Genomic DNA, 16,849 nt, shown 5'->3' on the forward strand with positions numbered 1-16,849 from the left:
GACTTGAACACTTTTGAGATTTAGTCGACCAAAACCGACTGAAACTAAAATGCGTTTTTGTCTAAAAGACTAAACTAAGATGGCTGCCAAAAACAACCCTGAGCAAGACTGTAAGACGTGCCGTCTTCCGCTCAGTTCTAGTTCCTGAAACAGGAGCGCAAGAACTGTTTTCTTGCAGAGATCGACTCACACACAAGGCATTAATTTATACTAGAGACCACTGCAAATGTTTTGGAAGAATAAGGGAACTTGGCCTTTAAGCAACTATGTTTAGAATCAGTTGACATAACCTGACTGAGTAAATTCAATATTTCCTTTTTTTAAGAGTGTATGTGTCTCCATTTAACTTGATTTTATTGGCTATCTCAGTATCAGTTCCACTCAAATGAGGTAAAAACTCACTGTTGTCTTATTGATGACATGTTCTGTTAATGAGGTACACGATCCAATAGAGTCAGTGGAGCTTCTTTAATGAAAAATCCATTCACAATTAAAATATTAGCTTCAAAGTAACAAGATGCCAATAAATCTGCTGTATTAGGAAATATCTGTTTATGATTCCTGGAGACGTATTTTAACTTAACCTCAGTCATGTATATGTTAGAAATACCACTCGTTAATGAGTGGTATATAGAACTAAGTCTGATGAAGCAGCAATTTCCCCTGTCTTTGGTTATTTTTACAGCTCCGATTGAATCAGGTCATTTAGATTTAAACACTTCACAAGAGAATTCAAAAACAATGTTGCTGGATTATAACTGACTCGAGTTTAACAAGTGAGCATTCAAAAGTTTTGACAGTAATAAGAAGCACCCCTCCAGTCTCGCTCTGCAAAAAAAGAGCAAAATTAAGACCAGACCAGACTTGGAGGAGGTTTAATCCACAGCAGATTCTCCCCTCAACTTGAATAAAGCTTTGCAGCAGGACTCTCCAGTGCGCCTACTTGCTCCGGTAACAAGCCTCCTCTGTGGCTGGGGAATTCATAAGCAAGGCCAAGGTAAGGGAAACCTTCTCTCCCTTTCTTTTCCAGCAGTGGCATGCAGAGCTTCGGTGGAAACAGCAGCGGAAGGCGAGCACGGAGAGGCATTGGAGCCCCCTCTCCCCCGCTGCCCTCGGCTTTTAACCAGCCTTTTCCACGACTCGGTGTGCAGGTGAGGTCGGCCAAAATAGATAACGAGGAATGTCAGAAAACAGAAAATCGCCTCTACCAAGACCAAACTGTTCCAAAAGACCAGCTAGCATCCCATGGTAACTGTGAGTGATTTATTACTCCCCCTCCAAAAAACAAGCCTCCCTAAAAAGACATCGAGCTACACAGCTGGTTAATGCCAACTGGTTGTGACTTGTGATGAGTAATGACATCCCTTTGAGTCAGTAGCTTTGTTCTGTCATGTCTGCATGATGGATCTTTCTTTTAAAGTCCTTCTCAAGATGTACGGATTTTTCATTTCACAATGATTATTACATATTTTTTATAGAAGAGCCCATGAGGAGAGTGAAAGTGCTCCTCCTTCTCCTCTTGTCTCAGGTCGGTTGAGTTATCACATTTCTGTGCAGTCGAAGCAGCAGCAGTTGTCCACTTTTCACCGTACTCATCAACAGTAGAACCAGGGTCCATACAAACCTAATTAAGAATCAATTTGAGCTAGTGTCAGACAGTCTGGCGCCTGGAGAGGGCTAAACGCTTTTAATATGAACATTTTATCGTTGTCTCACAGTCTTCCATTGTCTAACAGTCTGGCATGTGTAAAAAATCTGTCATGAAGCACCATGCCGGGATACTACCACAGTAGCATAGCCGCAGATTTCAACACATGGCATGCACATGAAGGGAAAAGGTAGGAAAACTGATAAGCAGTCCCATCTGAAGGCCATAAATCACGAAATATTCAGGATGAAGGAGATTGTGCTAGTAGCTGTGATTGGCATATTTATGGTCTACTCGCTGTTCGGTCCCAGGACAAAAGCCACGGCATGAAATCTGCTCCTGAAACATGTCAGACATGTTTGATGTAGACCCTGAGGGATGTGATTGCCATGAAAGCTTTGGAAAACTGGCACCTTACTTGTGATAATCTGTACTTCCTCCCACTTCACATCCATTACAACCATCGCTGAGACCAAATAGATTCAGAAAGCACGTCAAATCTTTACATATTTTTAGCTTAGTATAAATCCTTATCCCAACAATAATGGCATAAATTTCAAGAAAATTTAATTTCTTATTCAGGGGGTGGAAAAAATGCAGCAAGGTCAGAGCAAACAAACTTGTGCAGCTCCTGTCTGTTTTTTTTTTTTTTTTTTTTTTGTCCTCCTACATCAGACTTATGACATTTATAGTGGAGCTATTACACCAATTACATGCCGGGCTGCATGGTGCACATGTAGTTTTCATAAGTCTGCAGCATTTTAAATCGCAAGAACACACAAATCCTGAAACCTGTCAAACAAGAGCCTCTTTAGGGTGGCTCTCTCAATGCTGTCATAACTGAAATGCTGTGAAAATGCTGCGATTATCACTCGAGGCGATGCTGAGGAGAAACGAATGCCTCTAAAAGCCAAACAGCAGTGAAGAAATGAGGAGTGTTTGTTGCTAAAGGAAAAAAATCGCCTAACTCTTCTTTTAAATTCAGCAAAGATTTATGGTCTGAAGACTACATGCATGCTTTAAAACAACAGATTTTACTCATTTGAAACATCTTTCTCTGCATAATTTGCTATTTTATAGTTTCTTTTTAATAAAAGGAGCAGATAACCTTGTTTAATTTAACGTGCATAAATAATTTGATGTGGGACTTTTTTAAGGAGGTTTTTGACCATTAGCATCCAAATAGTGGCAAATGGATATTGAAGCAAGCTGCTTTTTAAAAATCCCTTTAATTATAATATGAAATAACCAAACTGACTGATGCTATAAATGAAAAGGAGCATTTTCTAGTATTTCTTTACAAATTGTCAAATTCAGCTACAAGTATTGGAAACACTATAAGGGTCCCTTTATTTTCGTTATTGTTAAGCATCCATCCATCCATTTTCGGCCGCTTATCCGGGGTTGGGTCGCGGGGGCAGTAGCCTAAGCAGGGAGGCCCAAAAGTAAATTTCTGCTATGTCATTCTTTCGGTCATTACCCAAAGCTCGTGACCATAGGTGAGGGTAGGAACGTATAGATTGGCCAATAAATTGAGAGCTCAGCCTTCTGGCTCAACTCTGTCTTCACTGATCGGTACAACGCCCGCATCGCTGCAGATGCAGCACCAATCCACCTGTCAGTCTTGCTCTCCATTGTTCCCTTACTTGTGAACAAGACCCCGAGATACTTAAATGGCTCCACTTGGGCAGGACCTCATCCCTGACTTGGAGAAGGCATTCTACCTTTTTCCGACTCAGGACTATGGTCTCGGATTTAGAGGAGCTGATTCTCATCCCAGCTGCTTCACTCTCGACTGCAAACCGCTCCAGTGAGAGCCGGAGATCACGTTCTGATGAAGCCAACAGGACTACATCCTCTGCAAAAAGCAGAGACTCAATCCTTAGGCCACCAAAACGGATACCCTCAACATCTTGGCTGCACCTAAAAATCCTGTCCATTAAAGTTATGAACAGAAAAGGGTAGCCTTGTGGGGTCCAACTCTCACCCGTTATCACGTTTGAGTTATCATTATTAAGCATTAATAACTTATTAAATAAGGTATGAACAACTGCTTAGTCATATTATATAATGGTAGCCTTTCCAATGGATAGCCATTAGGGTAAAAAATCCCTGGAAGTGCAACTTGTTGAACGAGAAGTTCATCAGATCATTCAACCTCCAGCAAAATAACGAGCACATCAGACTCCCTGTCGTCGCTGGCAACAAGAAAACAGGTAAATGTGTAAAACAACATTTATGAATGACGAAAGTTTTGTAACCGCTTGTTACAAATCAGTAAATGCATTTCGTCCTCACGGGCTCCCGTAGAAGGAAACATGGCAGTTAATATGATGTTGCCCAGAGACTTAGACCTGCTCCCATGTATTTTAGACCAGATTTTTATGGTTATGTTACAAAGCCGTCAATATTTTTCTACAACTGGGCATCATTTAATTCTTTTTCAACAACATTTCGATGCATATTTCCAGAGATTAACAGTAAAAACTACAGATTGTCTCTTTAATAATGCATTAAATAATGTTAATAAAGGGACCTTCATCGTAAAGTGTTAGCCAAGTATTCGTAAATAAAATCACTTTATGTGGTGTGCTATCTGATCAGTGCTGGCCATTTCCCAGCTCAACAGGCGATCATCTTTTTTGCAGAAATTGTTTCCAAAATTTATTATCAATTAAAGAGACACATTTCAATATAAATCACATGAAAAATAGCATCAGCAACTTAAATTTGTGAGTCAGAAATCAGGAATTCCTTGTGCAGACATGTCCCACTTAGTGCCGAGATGCATGTCTACAAAGAGCCTGACATCTAGAAAGCCATCTCCACAGCTGCATGTTTTTATCTTTGACTGTGAGGACTGAATTTGTTTAGTTTCATATGAAATTTAGCAGAAGATCCATCAATTAACTATATAGCAGCCTATGTGCTCCCATTTTAAAATAGAACTGAAAAGAAAAGTGGTACAGCCAATTAATCATATTTCATAACAAAAATTGTAATAAGTATGTGTCATCTGGACTGGAGCCAGCAGCAGCAGCACAGAAACCCTGAAAATTTGAGGTAATTATATCAGCATAGATTATGAAAGATCACAACTGTTACCTGGGTGTATTCTATTTTATTCTTTTAAAATATAAAGTCAGTGTTATCTCTTTTACAGAGAAATCTTTGCAGGAAGTAATCCGAATTCTCCAAAGCACTCTAAAATTATTGTCATTATTCCTTCTGCATCTAGCCATAAAGTCTCTCACAGTGACACACAACCAGGTGACGCTCTTCTTCGAAGCATTTCACAGATAAGTGCCTGGTTGTCTCAAAAACCTTTTTACAGCTTAGCAGGAATAATGTGCTGCTTTTTCCCTGGCTGATCTAAAATCGCCAACAACAACTTGAAGGAGAAAAAGGCCACGGCAACTTTTAATGGTCCTTTCATTGGTGACTTGTCAGTGTCACATTTTGATTTGAGCATTCTGCGACTTGTGTTTAAAGCACTTTTAAGGGTTATTTTTGCACCAGGGTGTTTACCTCACTTGTCTTGGATGTATAAACTGGTCTCTCAGGTTTTCTGTCAGCAGCGTTGACTCAAAGCGCTGGAGGAAAACTTTTGATGAGGCAGCTTTTAAAAGAAGTTAGCTTAAATAAGAGCAACTGAAAAATAAAAAGCTGTTTTATTTCAGCTTGAATCCATTCCTTTTATCCACAACTCCATTTTTATCTGCTTATCATTTGCTCCAAAGGCTGTGCAGAATGAGAAGTATCTACAGTATCTATCTATCTATCTATCTATCTATCTATCTATCTATCTATCTATCTATCTATCTATCTATCTATCTATCTATCTATCTATCTATCTATCTATCTATCTATCTATCCATCCGTCCGTCCGTCCGTCCGTCCGTCCGTCCGTCCGTCCGTCCGTCCGTTTTCATCTGCTTCTCAGGGGTCAAGTCACGGGGGCAGCAGCCCAAGCAGAGAGGCCCAGACTTCCCTCTCTCCAGCCACTTGGGCCATTACTTCTGGGGTAATCCCGAGGTGTTCCCTGGCCAGCTGGGATGCATCGTGCCTTCATCACGTCCTGGATCTTCCTTTATGTCTCCTTATGCCAGGAAAACTTCACCAGGGAGGGGTCTAGGAGGCAGAAGCTCGAGCCATCTTAGCTGGTTCCTCTCGATGTGGAGGAGACGCGGGTCTTCTCTGAGCCCCTTCCAGATGGCCGAGCTTCTCACCCTATCTCTAAAGCCGTTTTCATAAAACAATGCCGCCAAATTGCCACAACGCCGGGGCGGCATCAGGGAGCCTTTGGTTGTTTATAAGTGGTCACACCGTGGCGGTTATGTGGTGCAGTCGTGTCATTTTTACAAAGAAGATGGAGGCATATAAGCGGTTTGAGGTCAGTCTCTGTGCCGCTGCAGACTTACATTTATCTTGGACATTTACTGCAATCAAAACCGCGCTCAATACGTTTTTTTGACAAGCTGCTCCTAAAGGTGTCTGTCCTCAACTGTTCGTGCAGTCTGGTGATCTGAGCTCCAGCTCTATCGGAGTGAAGCTCCAGGAGCGCTGCATTGCTCCAGTTTTTCATCTCAGCTGATTTTGATTACAGAAGCAAAACTTGTCAGAATCAGAATCGACATTATTGTCGGTGCCCCAGCGTCCTGAAGCATAGAAATTTGTCTCCGCAGTACAGCCTGACCAAGGTTACACACACAAAACATGTAGAACAAAACAGATACAGGCAGACCACCAGCTACCATTCAAGTCCGTGTTTACTTTCATTTTCAATATGGTTGCCGGCCGGAGCTCAGCTGTAACTCCCCATGGAATCATGACACCTCCCTCTGCTGCACCAAGGCACAATAACCGTTTATAAGATAGACAATTACTGCAATATTACTACCAAGCGAGGCAAAACCGGTGCCGCAAAACTTGCGCATCACCATGCTGGCATGATACGTTTATAAGTAGGGTTGGACATCGTTTGATTTTGAACGATTCCGATTCCAATTCCTCATTTCGATTCTGGTTCCTATCGATTCCGATTATTTCAAGACATGACATGTTTTACAGGAGCCAGCTAACCACAGGTCCTACTTGATGAAATAATCTTAACTTCAACATGAATTTTAATTCTATGAAGAACAACATCACCTTCATTTAGACAAAAACATGTTTTGGAGAAAAAAAGAAAAAGACTTGCAGCACAACCAGTGTGTTTGTTTCTGACCACAACCAAAGTCTGGAAGAAGCCTCTGGGATGAGAGGCTAAATGTCTCCAACATATCCAGAAATGTCCAGCTGTTTTCAGCTACAACTCTCAGATGATCGTGTCCAGGATGACTGAGAACTACACCTCCATGCTGCAGCAGCATTCAGTCAGAACAGAAACTTAAAAGTAGCTGCTGTCAGTAACAGTCTGACAGATTTGAAACATTAAAACTCAACAGAAATAGTTCAAAAAGGAAATAAAAATGTTCACAACTTTGTGTGTGATTTATTATTATTATTATTTATTGTGGCAGAAGCTGGTGTGGTCCTACACAGAGAAGCTGCTCTAGCATGATGACTTTAATTATTCTACAGGTTATTGTTCAGCCTTCTGACGCCCACACACACACGAGTATTGGTGAGCGGCTGCGTCTGACGGCTGACGCTCCGTGTGTGTTTTTATTTCTGCAGTGAGACAAACTCACCTCACGCCGTCCAGAGTTTGTTATTTAAAGCTTCTAGTAAATCCACCATGTTGACGTCTTTTAACAAGTTTCCTCTGCGCTGCAGGAGTTAAAGTTTACATTACTGAGTAAAAGTTCGGCAGACGCGTTTGTTTATTTCTGGGTGGGGGAGGGGGGACTCGTGCTGCACACAGACAGCTGGTGTGATCAGCTCTGAAAAGCGCTGATCACAATTTGCAGATCACGTTTATTTTTCACGGAGATTGGCCGCGGATTCCTCCTCCATCTGCATTCTAGGAATCGAAACTAGGAATCGAAATAAAAAACTTACGATTCCGGGAAAAATGATCAGTTGGATCCGGTTCCAATCGATGCTCGATGCCCAACCCTATTTATGAGACACGCTGTTGTGGTAATATTACGCTGATTTGCCAGCACAGTGTGTCCAGACACCCTGCAGAGAAAACTAATTTCGACCGCTTCTATCCACGATCTTCTTCTTTCTGCCACTGCCCAAAGCTCGTGACCATAGGTGAAGGTAGGAACGTAGATCGGCCGGTAAATAAGCTCCCTCTTTTCTCTCCAACACTGGTACAACGCCCGCATCACTGCAGACGCAGCGCCAACCAAACTATCAATCTCGTGCTCCCTCTTTTCACTCACTCTCTTCCCTCATCTCTAATTCAACAGAAATACCAACCTCAGATTTTGTAATAAACCACTAAGAACATTTAGCATTCCAAAAGTAAGCATCAGAACCGGTAACCTTGGAATAATGTGGGAACCAAGTGGAATAATGTGGGCGGAAGCACATCAGGAATTGTGTGAGGTTGTTGTGCTACAAATATTCGCCATCTCTTTTATTTTCAGTCAGCCAAAGCATTCATTTAACCACTGCACTGTTCTGCACAACATTACATGACTAGACTATAAACTGCAGTAGTGGCTTCACACACAGTGAATGTGTTATATTTATACCCACATAAAAATCCACATCCTTTTAATTTAGCTGGATGAAGGGCTAATTTGACTGTTTGTTTGTACTTTAAAAAGTTATTTTTTCCCCGGCAGAACAGTTGTCTATAGAGAATGGAGCCGTGGAGCGGGGAAGACTTTGTACACAGCCCTGTGAAGAGGTTTAGTCAGCCACCTGTAAGGGGGGTTTACTGGAATTGTTTTATCTTGATTAAAATGACACGGTATTCAGATTTATTCCACGCTGCAGCTTTTTTTTCAAACAGACCTATAAAAGTGGGCCGTTTCAAGAAAGGAATGTCGGACGCTAATTGAGCCGAAGCTCGGAAAGGGGCGGACGTAGCCTCAAAGTCCCCACCTCACTTCAAGGCTAGCTGTGTTCCTCTCACATCTATTCCACCGTGCATTTTTGCATAATGGGTTTACTGCACCCAATTTTCTCTGTGAGCTGCTTTGCAAATTATTGACTTCCAACCAACACTCGAGTGGATAATACCGTCCTGTTTTTTATTTATTTATTTATTTTGTGCATTCATTATTTATTGCATCTGTGTTTGTGTGAGGGTTAAACCGGATGGTATGTGTCTGTCTTTGCTTCTGGTGCTAAAAATAGAAGCAGTCCCAGAGCTCCTGCTTGAGTGACAGGATTCCTCTCCCTGACACGCAAAGATGATCCATTTCCTTTTCCCCTTGAAAAGTCACCTAAACATAAGACATTCCAGTAAGGTTTATTTTCATTTAAATAATGCTAAACTCATGTCACCTCCCTCTATCCAAGGTATTTTTTTCCTAATATAATTATGTATTTTATTATGACTTGCACAGCACTGTGAAGTAAACTAAACTCTGGTACAATCTGCTACTGTTCAATAGCATGTTCAGATTCACTTTTTTTTTCTTTCTGCCCATTTCCCCCTCCGTCTTTTCTCACTGCGACAATGAGCATCTGTTTCCATTTTTCTGTGCTTCAGCCTCAATGGGAAAGAGCAAAGTCTCGCTGCACAACAACGGGGCAACAACACTTCCAAGTACACACAAAGTAAACACGCGCCATTGGAAACTAAATTAAAACAAATGTTCCCAAGCACTTTAAAATGCCTGACTGTACGTTGCGATGCCTTTTTCAGATAAGCTTGTTTTTGCGACTGAGACGCTGTGATGTTTTTGGAGCAAATCACACAGTTGGAAAGCAGTTACTCTGCTACATTATATTTATTTGTATGGTGCTTTTCGCTCCTCGTCGTGAGAGTGTTTTTGCAGACATTCCGAGGACACAGGAAAAGCTTTGAGCCAAAAAGATCTGGAGAGCAGACAAGTCTGGATCCTTGTTACTTGCCCGATTTTATCCATTGTAGAAAGTCGAATGCTCTCTCCTATTCTTGATCTAACTTCTGTCAGCGGGGCCTCCTATTGAGGCAAATCTCATGAGGCTGTACATCTCCTTGAGAAGATACTCTGCTCCCATGGAGAATATGAGGTTCTAGAATCTGGTGATTTGTACAAAACAAAAACAGGGGAGCACAATGATCAGATAACGACAGTGAAAGAAGGTGAGGTGATATGATAAATCATAAAACTGAGGAACAGTTTGAGGACTGTAATTATTAAGAACTATTTAGAAAATTATGAAATGAATGAATAGTTGGTTGAATTTTTACAGCATAACAAAAGTAGCTCCAAAACTGAAACAACCTCCTCAAAAGAGTAACGTGTTAACTTTCTAATATTTCTATCATTGCAGTAACAGCTTCTCAAAATTCTGAAAGACATTTAATGCAACACTCACTTTTTGGATCCTTTAGTGCTGGCATGTGGGTCTCTACTTGTTCAACAAACACTTCAAACGTGACCAAAACCCATTCAATGTTTGGTTTTAAGAATTATGCTCCTAAAACAAGCCGTTTCAAAGAATCCCCATTTGTGACATCACAAATAAGGAAATTTGAGTAGAACCACCTCTCACCTGTAAGCACAGAGGAGCAGCAGCTCTACTCCAAACCCCTCCCAGATATTGGAGCAAATATTAGCAGCCTCAAATTATAGCAGCCTGAGTGGATATGAGTGGGTGTGGCCAGCTCCAGCATGTTCTCTGTGTCAGAGCCCTGAAACGGCTCATTCTGGAAAGTACTGAATATGTAAAAAATATTATTGCAAAGAACTTCATAAATGTGTTTTGTATCGACCACAGAACTATTAGAAAAAAAGGTAATTGCATGTCTCCTTTTTTTTTTAATGTTTCCCAACCGCCTGGCTGAGCAGGCTGCACTGACAGAAAAAAAAGCTTTTTAAAAACAAGTTTTTGTTATTTATTGCTCTACTGGGATTTATTTTTAATGTCAAAGTCATTGGTTGTATGACAGTGTAACAATAATAGAAATGAAATGAACCAGTTAAGGTATTTTTTAGTACACAAACATAATTTTGTAGACCAAAATGCTGTATTGTTATATAAAAGCAGGACACATGAGCTAAAATGCAATAAAATGGCCCCCTAAAGAGTAATAAAAAGATAAAAATTCATATTATTTGCAAGATATGTGTCATGTGTTTCCAGATAAAAAAAACAGTAAGAATAGATAGTTCTTGAGCAGGAACTAGAATTCATTGATAGTTTGAGCAGCTCTCGGCTGCAGGCCTAAGATGTTTTATAGTTCTTAAAATAGCATATAGAGTAATGTATGTGTCAACTACATTTTATGTTAAACACTTTATTGTCTTTTACTCATTTCACATTTTAAAAGTTGTTTTGTTTGCAGCTTGTTCTGCATGTTTGCTGAAATGAACGATTTGTAGGTCTGGTTATTAAAAGTCTGCAAAATCCATAAAAAAGTGAGAGAATGAGCATAATTGAGATAAAAAGACCTCAAGTCTCAGAATTATGCACAATACTTTATTTATTTATTCCTCTTTGACACATGTTTTATTCACTTAATGAGACACAGTTTATTTCTTCATTTGGCTGGATGAAACCAAAACAAGAGTGGTAAAAACTCTTCTGACTAGTTTCTAGTGAGCTGCCATGATTGTGAAATTCTCTTTCACACTTGTAGATGAACTAGTTGTAGTAAACTTTAGTTCCTGCACTGAAAAAACAATTTTTAAGTAAGCATGATCAACGCTTTTAGATGATCTTGTAGATATTCCTTTGAAGTCTTGAAGCAGGACCTTTTTTTAAGCTCTAATGATGAAACTTTATTTACTGTGTAAATTTGAACTGTAGTGTGCACACATCTAATTGATGCTATTATGACATGCAAAGCATTGCTTTGGTCATTTTATCATGCAGTAAATTTAGTTCAAATCCCTTTTTTTGGTTGAGTCATTTTCAATAAGCTATTTTTGTTTTTTGAGCGTTCTCGCCTTGTGATTACAAAAATCTAGAGAGCTTCTACGCTGAGAAATCAATACCATGAGGAATTTGCCTCCTGTTGATGCAGAAAGAACACAGTGTCTGTCTTTCTGTGTGGAACAAGAGCATTTAACAAATCCCAAAGAAAATCCTCAAAAACTAACATCCTTTGATTTTCCTTTTTTTTAACCAATAAATAGCTCTCTGCTCTAAGGTTCGAGATTGCCTTTGAATCTGTGGCTTTTGATCTTAATAAGTAAAACCATCTAATAATGACTCCAGACATATTTACCACAGCGTTTCTCGCTGCCCTCTTATTTACCGCCTGGATGTTTGCTGAAACACCCCGCATTATTACATGAGGTTTTCCCCAATTATGTGAATGGTACGCTTGTGTGAACACACACCACACAACATGTGAGAGGTGATGAAAGCTGGATTCTGGGATTGTTGGGTTTCTTTGTGGGGTCTCTGTTTTCCTGCAGAGAACACAAAAATTCCACCACAAAGAAAATCTGTTATTACTTCCACTTGATAGTAATAAATTATTGTTTTGATCTGTTTTCTTGTGTTTATTTGTCATTTTTAAATAAAGAAATCAGTCGCCTGAGTAAAGTTTCATTACACACATCATTTAGAAGCATTTAAAAGTCAACAACCAACCGGTAAATGCACCTGGTGTGTTCACACTACATAAACACAGCGTGAGAAGAGATTTTACATACGTGTTGCTGGTCAAAGCAAATCACTCTGATGCATGCTTAAGTCTTACAATAAACTGAGGCAGAAGCAAAGCACAGTATCCTAGCAACTACAAGTAATCACAGGTGATGTAATGCATATGTATGGACGGGAGCTGTACTCCTCTTTGCAAATTAACGTTACTTGAGCGGACATGTGTAAGTTACAGCAGGAAGTGAAAGGACCATATGGAGAAAGAGGGAGCCGTTTTTGTTCAGTAACTTTGAATCCTAAGAAAACTCTGATTTACTCTTCAGCATGGAGCCGGTTTCTCACCAAAAAAAAACCCCTCTTCAGATGAGTCAGCAGCAAACAGAGGCTAGCTTTTAGTCCTTTTGTGATATTGGGTTTTGATTGCACACCGAACGCCAGGCGAGAATGACGGGCTCCAGAGAGAGAGAGAGAAAAAGGGCAAAGCCAAGCATTTTCTCACAACTTCATCAGCCCCTAAAAAAGGAAAACTGCAAAAATAGGAAGAAGAAGAGAAAACGAAGACAGCGGCCTGCTGCTCGTATTTACATATATAGTGCGTTGACCGCAATGAATAAAACACCGGCAAGCCAAGCTCTCCTGGGTCCGTTCAAATGAAATAGAGACTTTACACTTTCAGTAGTAGGCAATACATAAACATTGTTTTTCTAAATAAGGTTATGCACCAGTGGATCAGCATCACAACATCTGTTTTCTTTTACTCGGCCATTCTTTATTATGTAAAAGAACGCCTTAGAAAACACACAAGCTGTGCACGGAGCCTCTCGTGTTCCACCTGGTGAATTTGACCCAAATTCACGTTTCCCCCCGTGCGACCAGGGGACTGTGTTTTATTGAAGCCACGTGTAACAGAGACCACTGACCTGCCTGTGTGTTTTGGCTCTGGAGTAAAAGAGAAATTATATTCAGAATATTATTACTTGGCGATCAATTGTTTGTCCTCGGATGGACGTTTCTCTCAAGAAAACATGTTTCTTGCTTGAATTTGCACAGCTGAGGCAGCTCTTGTATCACAATGCTGCACTAGAAGGATCTAAAAATAGGAGTGATGTTAGAAGAGAATGAAGGCTTCAACTAAACTGTATAATATCATGTTCAAAAGAAAGCTGCGTGTGGCTGAACTTTAGAAACCAGAGGAAAATGTTACCATAAGCCCGCCTCCAGCTGTGCAAATCCTTTTCCCCTTCCAGTACATCGATTGTTGCAAAATGACAACAGCACAAACTTCCCGTGATATTTAGAGGCGAAATATCAGAGCTTAGTCTATCAGAACAAAAATTGCATTTTGTCTGAGAAGAAAGGCTGCTTTGTGGTGACACCTCTGCACTCAGCTGGTAGGTGGTTCAGGTGCTACACATCTCATCAACTCATCCATGTGTGTGTGTGTGTGTGTGTGTGTGTGTGTGTGTGTGTGTGTGTGTGTGTAGTTTCTTCAGCTTATCGATGGTTTAATGGTTTCTAATGAAGCTTGAGTGTGTTTACTGAACAAATCAGAGCATTGGAAAACATTTTTAAGTTGTTTTTATTCACTTTTTTTGTGAAGCAGAAAAATACGTAGCCCACGGACCTCCCCATCTAGTCAACAAGCTGAATAATTGGAAATCTGCTGCAGACAAACCTCCCCCTGTCCAGTTTGTCATTAGGATTATACCACATTTGTCTGCAAATGGCAATTTAATGCAAATGTTTTTGCAGCGTACAGTAACATCCTAATGATTTATTTTTTTCCGGCTTTGAATTGTAATTTCACAGAGAAAGCCAACTTATTTCCTCTAAACTTCATGTTTTTAGGGGTTTGAGTCAGTTAGGGCTCTGGTTTCCATTCACAACCGTAAAATCAGAATTCAGTTTCACCCTGTTTGTGTTTTGTAGTGAAGAGAAGAGTTTTTGTGTGTTTTCATAAACAAAATGAGGATCAATGAAACAGAAAATTCCTACATAATGGATGATTCTGACTTGAAGCCATGTGGAAAAAGAACTATTCTGTGACGCGTGACATAAATTCACTTTGAAAACCACATTTTCACTTATTAAAATAACAAAACGTGGTTTTAGTGTAGCTATGATACACATTAGCATTTTAATGTTGCTTAATTATCATTTTAGACAAGAAAATATTCACATTATTCCAGTTTATAACCATAAACTAAGACACTGGTCTAAATTGAATGTAGTACTAATTTAAAAAGCAATCCCCTTGCATGATCCTGCTCTTGTTTCAGTGAAGCAGGCTGTTCCAGCTTTTGTTCATTAGAAGGTCTCACAGCAAGTTGTGAAACTATCAGTAAATAAAAACATATTGATTTGTGCTCTTTGATCAGTTTCTTTGTGTATTTAGTCCATGTAGCAGAGCTGTTTAATTATAAGAGATGGTGATGTCTCTGTGGAGGGGCCTGCAGTGCCACTCCAGTACATTTACAAACAATTCATCCATTTTCAGTCTCTTCACTTTCACTTGTGTCATTGAAACTAAAGATCTGATGATGATGCGTCTTTACCACAGCTCGACTGGGTCATTCTGCCCCCATAGATTCTGGTTTTAACTGTTTTTTTTAAACATCTCTGTTCCTTCTTTTATCACAACTGTTCAAACAATGTTTTCCTAAAGTGTGCAAATATGTCTTTTTTATAATGTTGCCCTTGTACTTATCATTTCCGTCATAAAGTAATTACAATAAATACACAAGTTACTATGGAGGTTATTATCTGGTATTTTTGTATGTCCTTCCTGGAAAAGTATGCTTAACCCTTTGATGCATAATGGTCACTACAGTGGACAGGTACGCAAAATTGTTATTTATTTATTTTTGCTATTAAGCACAGCTGTTGAAGACTTTATTGCATGTGAGCCCCTCCATTTGGACTTCAGTAAGTCAAGCCAACATATTTCATGTTCAGAATGCATGCTGTCCACCGAGGTGGGCATGTAATAAATTATTTGTAAATTATTGTATGTTATAAAAAATATTTGTTGAAATTCGTTTCATTCACACCTAAAGATGAATGAAAAAAATTGTTTAAAAAATCATGGTTGAAGATTTCATAATTCATGCATCAAAGGGTTAATTGTCTAAAACATTATTCACATTATTGTGGTTAATGCTTCTAGAAATTGATTTTATTCAAACAAATAATTTCTCATTGTTTACTTTAAAGGGTGAAAATGTTGCAAAACAGTTTTGCATGCCATTTCACAAAGTTCCTTATTGTGATGTCACAATAAGGGAAATTGGCACTGCCCCTACATACTTACATTATGCACTAGTGATGGTGCATCACTTCATCTGCCTCTCTTCTTACCCTGATGTGCCCATCACTCTGGAACAGGGTCCATCTGGACTCACAAGACCACGTGACCTTCTTCCATTGCTCCAGAGTACAATCTTTATGTTCCCTAGCAAATTGAAGCCTTTTTATCTGGTTTGCCTGATTAGTGGTTTTCTTACGACTGCACACCTGTTCATTCCCAATCCCTTGACTTCCTTTTGCATTGTGCATGTGGAAATGCTCTAACTTTCACTATTAAACCCCCAGTTCTACTGTTGTTTTTCTTCTTGATTTCACCTAACTTTTAAGCGGTTGCTGATCGCAATAATTCAGAATTTTGTTCCAGCCACATTTCTTTCCTAAAAGACGATGGATCCCCACTATCCTTCCAGTTTTCAAAAATGCATTGGATAGTCCTTAAACCTGTTTTAGCAGTTTCTGCAATTTCCTTTGATGCTTTCTCTGCTTGATGCCACTGATCTGACCCTTCTCAAACAGACTAATATTTTTTCCACGCCCCCAGACGTGTATTTCCACATGGATTTTTAAGAAATAAGAAACAACTCATTGCACTAGTTGGGGTCAAATAACTTGTTGCCAGCTGAAAGATAATTGCCCATGCTGTAATTATCCAATAGGAGGCTTGTACCTATTTGCTTAGTTAAAGGGTTATTCCACCCAAAATTGAAATTTTGTCTGCTGACAATTTGAATTTTTAACCAGCGCAGACATTCTCCTGACCCGGCTGTACTTCTTTAGCTTTAGCTTAGCATAAACCACAGTAAGCGAATGAATCCAACTAACATTGAGAAAAAATGTCCTTAAAATCACTCAGTAGTGATCTAATTCTGAGCATGTGCATGCATGCTTGTGTCTTTTATGACGGTTAGCTAACAACACGTGCATCTATGTTTAGAGAAGCAGGTGTCTTTGGGGCTGCCTTGCACCTTTCAGTGGAGGCTTAAAGCTGTGCTGTGTCATAAAGTAGTCCCAAGCCTAAACCAGTGCCTGTGATTCCTTTATGTTACTAATTATTTTCACTTGCACTCAGTGTGATTATTTAGGTCACAAAGCAGAATTGGGATCACTACTGAGTGATTTTAAGGACTTTTTTTTGCTCACAATGCTAGTTGGATCCACTCACTTACTGTGTTTAAGCTCAGAGGTGTGGACTTAAGTCACATGACTTGGACTCAAGTCAGACTT

This window comes from Nothobranchius furzeri, chromosome 11 (genome assembly GCF_043380555.1).
Source record: "Nothobranchius furzeri strain GRZ-AD chromosome 11, NfurGRZ-RIMD1, whole genome shotgun sequence".
In the NCBI taxonomy this organism is placed as follows: Eukaryota; Metazoa; Chordata; class Actinopteri; order Cyprinodontiformes; family Nothobranchiidae; genus Nothobranchius; species Nothobranchius furzeri.